Raw genomic sequence first — 6,436 nt, 5'->3', positions numbered from 1 at the left:
TCAGATGTAATTATTAAGTCTAGCCTCGATGGTTCTTCTTCATTTCTATACCTAGTGTTCTCTTGTATCCATTGTGTCATTGAATGGTCAGTAATCATCTCAAGTAGAGCATTTCCCCATGAGTCATCACCACTCTTTACTGTCATTTCTTCCCAGCAGATTTCTTTGCAATTAAAGTCGCCCATCATAACTATTCTTCCTCCGTCTTCCATTATTTTAGTTAATGCTATCTTTGTGTCCTCTAACATACTTTTATGTTCACTCTCCTCCCATGAGGCTGTTTTCGGAGGCACATAATTGATCACAAATTTTCTGCTCTTCTTATCTCGGTCTTCCACTTCTATCATAATCATCTCTACTGTATTCTTTCCATATATGACACCTTTCACGTTTATATCCTTCTTAGTCAGGAACATAACTCCACCCCCTTGTTTTTTCTCTCTGTTTCTAATCCAATAATTGTATGTATCATGTCCTACACTGTTGGGTGGTAGTGGGCCTTTTAATTTTGTTTCTACAATTCCCATTATGTCCGGTTCTTTTTCTTTCAAATAATCATTCAGTTCATTCAATCCTGTTATCAATCCATCTATATTTGTGTAAGACACTCTTAGTTTTCTGCCACTTCCATTGTGTTCTCTGTTTCCCTTATGTTTTTCTTTAGTATGTCGAACTGCTTTATTTTCATGTTCACTACTCTCCAATAGAATCTCTCTTTCTCTGACTCCGTTCTTTCCTCGTTTTTTGCCTTAGCTTTAATTCTTTTCTGCTTTTCTGCCTCTCTTTCCTCCTTATTCATTTCTCTTTTTATCCATACCTTTTTATATTGATCATTTGTTGCTAGTTTCCCTGTCTTGGATAGAATTTTCTCTGCCGTTGTTTGTGACCTGAATTTAATCTTAATTGGTCTGGTCTTATCTGTACTATATTTTCCGAGTCTGAATTTTTCCTCAATTTCCTTTATAATTTCTGGTTCATCTTCCTGGACTAATTTTAATAAACTGCTTACTCTTTCATTTTCCTCCTTGATTCTTGCGGTTCTATCTGGGTTATGTTTCTCTTCCATTCCTAATATAATTATATATTTCTTTTTGTCAGCTAATTCTCTTACTATATTCTCCTTCTGTCTCATCACTTTAATAACTGAGTCTTCATTATGTTCTTTCAATTGTTGTTTGACTATGTCAGTGAATGAAACCTTATTCCCTTCTTGGGTTGTTCTCCAATTTTTAGCTTCTTTAGCTATTTTCTCTCTGTTTTCATTACTATTCTTCTTCAATTTCTCATTCTCCTCCTTTACATTTCCTAACTGTCTTTTTAGGTCCTCTATTTCTTCAGTTAAGTTTCTGTTAGCCTTCTCTAGTTGTTCCAACCTTTCAATTCTCTGGAAAATGGAGTCTACATTACCTAACTTACGTTCCAAGTCCTCGATCACCTTATCAACTCTCTCCTCTAGTCTTATCAGTCGGTGGGGGGGGGGGTTGTGTCCCCCCCCCACCCTCTTTAAATCCCTGGAACATATTCTCGTCACTTTCTACTGTATTGCTCCTCTCTATACTTCTAATCTTTACATTTTTATTAGACATTTCATCCTCACTCAATCTTTTGTTTACCTTTCGCTTGTCTGTCTGGGCCAAGTCTACTCCCTCCTCATTTCCTTCCATTTCCCTCAGTAATCCCTCCCCTTTTCCTCTTTCCCTACTTTCCCACTACTCCACGAGCAATTCCCCCCCCCCCCACCCTGTAAAAACACTAGGCACTTCTCTTTGCGTTGGGATCCACAGACTTCAGTTTTCTTCAGAACGTCATCCAAGCCGTCCATTCGCTGAAGTGTGTGTGTGTGTGTGTGTGTGTGTGTGTGTGTGTGTGTGTGTGTGTGTGTGTGTATTTACCTAGTTGTATTTTACGGGAAGGGGAGCTATGCTCGTGGGGTCCCGTCTTCATATCTCATTTTATCTAAACTATTTTTAAATCCATGTATTGTTTTTGCACACACCACTTTCTCATCTAACTTGTTCCAACTGTCTATTACTCTGTGAGGAAAGCTGTTCTTTTTCAAATCTCTTCTATAGCTGTCTTTTTTATTTTCTTTCCGTGTCCTCTTGTATTTCTGTCATCCCATTTTATCAGATTCTCTCTATCAGTAATTTCTATGCCTTTCATGATTCTGTAAATAGCTATCAAATCTCCTCTCTCTCTTCTTTGCTCTAGTGTCTGTAGTTTAAGTTTTTGTAGTCTCTCTTCATATGATAGTTTTGAGAGTGTTGGTGCCAATTTTGTAATTGCTCTTTGTATTCTTTCAAGTTTTTTTATACATTTTTTTGTACTTGGTGACCATATCGTTGCTGCATATTCCAATCTTGGTCTTATCAGGGTGATTAGGATTTTCCTCACCATTTCTTCATCCAGGTATGTAAATGCCACTTTGATTGTTCTTATTAAATTATAAGTTTCTCCAAAAATCTTATTTATATGTTTCTCAGGTGACATATTATTCATAACAATGACTCCCAGGTCCTTCTCATTTTCTACTTTTTTTATTCCTTCTTCTCCCAAATTATATGATCCTGTTATTCTGTTTTTGCTTTTTCCAAATTCCATTATACTACACTTTTTTGTATTGAACTCCATCTCCCACTTCCTACTCCATTCTTGTACTTTATTTAGATCTCTCTGTAGTGATTCACAATCTTCTTCAGTTTTCACTCTTTTCAGTAATTTTGCATCATCTGCAAAGAAGCTCATATAGCTTTCAATTCCTTCATCCATATCATTAATATATATAGCAAACATTATTGGGGCCAGAACTGTTCCCTGCGGGACACCGCTTATTACTTCATTCCATTTTGAGTGCTGATCTCTTATCACTACTCTCATTTTTCTTTCTTGCAAAAAGTCTTCCATCCAATTTAGCAATTTACCTTGTATTCCTCCTTCATATTCTAATTTCTTAAGCAACTTCTTATGTGGTACTTTGTCAAAAGCTTTTTTTAGGTCTAGAAATGCACAATCAGCCCATCCATCTCTTTCTTGTATTATATCTATTAGCCTTGAATAGAAACATATTAAATTGGTGACGCATGATCGTCCTTGTCTGAATCCAAATTGCCTTGGATTTAGTACGTTGTTTTTTTCCAAGTATTTTACCCATCTACTTTTGATAATTCTTTCACATATTTTTGCTATTGTACTTGTTAGAGAGACTGGTCTATAGTTGGTAGGTTCTTCTTTATTTCCTCCTTTATATATAGGTACTATATTTGCTTTTTTTCCAATCTTCTGGAACTTTTCCTTCTTTTAAGGAACTGCTTATTATGCTATGTATTTTGTCTGCCAGTTCATTCCTGCATTCTTTCAGAATCCAGTTTGCTATTTCATCTGGCCCATGCGATTTTCTGACATCAAAATTACCCAAGTGTGTCAATATTTCATTCTTTGTTACTTCTATTTCTTCCATAGGGGGGACTTTTTCCTTCCACTCAATCTCTTCAGGTTGTATATTTTCCCTTGTAAACACTGATTTAAAATGTTTGTTCATAATTTCTGCCATTTCCATTTCCTCAGTGTATTCAACTCCTCCTTGTCTTAATTTCTCCAAGTCTTGTTTGTTTTTCAGTTTATTGTTTACAAATCTGTAGAATAGTTTTGGTTGATCTTTACACTTTTCTATAACATCTTTTTCATATTTTCTTTTTTCCTCTCTGCACTTTTGTACATATTCATTTCTATAACCAGTATATATTTTCCATTTTTCAGGTCTTCTGTCTTTTTTCCATCTGGTCCAGGCTTTGTCTCTTTTGTCTTTTAACTCCCTACAACTTTTGTTGTACCAGCATTTTACATATTCTTTTTCTTGTTTTTGTCTTGGGACATACTTTTCCACTCCTTTTTTGTAAATTTTTGTCAAAATATTCCATTTCTCTTCCACTGATGTTTCTTCTTTGTATATTTCTTCCCAGTTTTCTTGTTGGAAGAATTCTCTTATTTTATCAAAGTTTGTTTTTTCATACATCATTCTTCCTTTTCTATATTGTTCATTTATTTTCATATATTTTTCTTCATTAAGTTCCAGTTCAATCAATATGTGGTCACTTTTACCTATTGGTGTTTTATATTCAATCTTGTCCACTATTCTAGGTTCAGATGTAATTATTAAGTCTAGCCTCGATGGTTCTTTTTCATTTCTATACCTAGTGTTCTCTTGTATCCATTGTGTCATTGAATGGTCAGTAATCATCTCAAGTAGAGCATTTCCCCATGAGTCATCACCACTCTTTACTGTCATTTCTTCCCAGCAGATTTCTTTGCAATTAAAGTCGCCCATCATAACTATTCTTCCTCCGTCTTCCATTATTTTAGTTAATGCTATCTTTGTGTCCTCTAACATACTTTTATGTTCACTCTCCTCCCATGAGGCTGTTTTCGGAGGCACATAATTGATCACAAATTTTCTGCTCTTCTTATCTCGGTCTTCCACTTCTATCATAATCATCTCTACTGTATTCTTTCCATATATGACACCTTTCACGTTTATATCCTTCTTAGTCAGGAACATAACTCCACCCCCTTGTTTTTTCTCTCTGTTTCTAATCCAATAATTGTATGTATCATGTCCTACACTGTTGGGTGGTAGTGGGCCTTTTAATTTTGTTTCTACAATTCCCATTATGTCCGGTTCTTTTTCTTTCAAATAATCATTCAGTTCATTCAATCCTGTTATCAATCCATCTATATTTGTGTAAGACACTCTTAGTTTTCTGCCACTTCCATTGTGTTCTCTGTTTCCCTTATGTTTTTCTTTAGTATGTCGAACTGCTTTATTTTCATGTTCACTACTCTCCAATAGAATCTCTCTTTCTCTGACTCCGTTCTTTCCTCGTTTTTTGCCTTAGCTTTAATTCTTTTCTGCTTTTCTGCCTCTCTTTCCTCCTTATTCATTTCTCTTTTTATCCATACCTTTTTATATTGATCATTTGTTGCTAGTTTCCCTGTCTTGGATAGAATTTTCTCTGCCGTTGTTTGTGACCTGAATTTAATCTTAATTGGTCTGGTCTTATCTGTACTATATTTTCCGAGTCTGAATTTTTCCTCAATTTCCTTTATAATTTCTGGTTCATCTTCCTGGACTAATTTTAATAAACTGCTTACTCTTTCATTTTCCTCCTTGATTCTTGCGGTTCTATCTGGGTTATGTTTCTCTTCCATTCCTAATATAATTATATATTTCTTTTTGTCAGCTAATTCTCTTACTATATTCTCCTTCTGTCTCATCACTTTAATAACTGAGTCTTCATTATGTTCTTTCAATTGTTGTTTGACTATGTCAGTGAATGAAACCTTATTCCCTTCTTGGGTTGTTCTCCAATTTTTAGCTTCTGTAGCTATTTTCTCTCTGTTTTCATTACTATTCTTCTTCAATTTCTCATTCTCCTCCTTTACATTTCCTAACTGTCTTTTTAGGTCCTCTATTTCTTCAGTTAAGTTTCTGTTAGCCTTCTCTAGTTGTTCCAACCTTTCAATTCTCTGGAAAATGGAGTCTACATTACCTAACTTACGTTCCAAGTCCTCGATCACCTTATCAACTCTCTCCTCTAGTCTTATCAGTCGGGGGGGGGGGGGTTGTGTCCCCCCCCACCCTCTTTAAATCCCTGGAACATATTCTCGTCACTTTCTACTGTATTGCTCCTCTCTATACTTCTAATCTTTACATTTTTATTAGACATTTCATCCTCACTCAATCTTTTGTTTACCTTTCGCTTGTCTGTCTGGGCCAAGTCTACTCCCTCCTCATTTCCTTCCATTTCCCTCAGTAATCCCTCCCCTTTTCCTCTTTCCCTACTTTCCCACTACTCCACGAGCAATTCCCCCCCCCCCCACCCTGTAAAAACACTAGGCACTTCTCTTTGCGTTGGGATCCACAGACTTCAGTTTTCTTCAGAACGTCATCCAAGCCGTCCATTCGCTGAAGTGTGTGTGTGTGTGTGTGTGTGTGTGTGTGTGTGTGTGTGTGTGTGTGTGTGTGTGTGTGTGTGTGTGTGTGTGTGTGTGTGTGTGTGTGTGTGTGAGTGAGTGAGTGAGTGAGTGAGTGAGTGAGTGAGTGAGTGAATGTGTGTGTATTTACCTAGTTGTATTTACCTAGTTGTATTTTACGGGAAGGGGAGCTATGCTCGTAGGGTCCCGTCTTCATTTCTCATTTTATCTAAACAATTAGTGTGTGTGTGTGTGTGTGTGTGTGTGTGTGTGTGTGTGTGTGTGTGTGTGAGAGTGAGTGAGTGAGTGAGTGAGTGAGTGAGTGAGTGAGTGAGTGAGTGAGTGAGTGAGTGAGTGAGTGAGTGAGTGAGTGTGTGTGAGTGTGTGTGTGTGTGTGTGTGTGTGTGTGTGTGTGTGTGTGTGTGTGTGTGTGTGTGTGTGTGTGTGTGTGTGTGTGTGTGTGTGT

The sequence above is a fragment of the Oratosquilla oratoria genome, chromosome 44 (genome assembly GCF_046742065.1).
Source record: "Oratosquilla oratoria isolate Oo_2021 chromosome 44, ASM4674206v1, whole genome shotgun sequence".
NCBI classification, from domain to species: Eukaryota; Metazoa; Arthropoda; class Malacostraca; order Stomatopoda; family Squillidae; genus Oratosquilla; species Oratosquilla oratoria.
Note: the sequence above shows the minus strand (reverse complement) of the source record.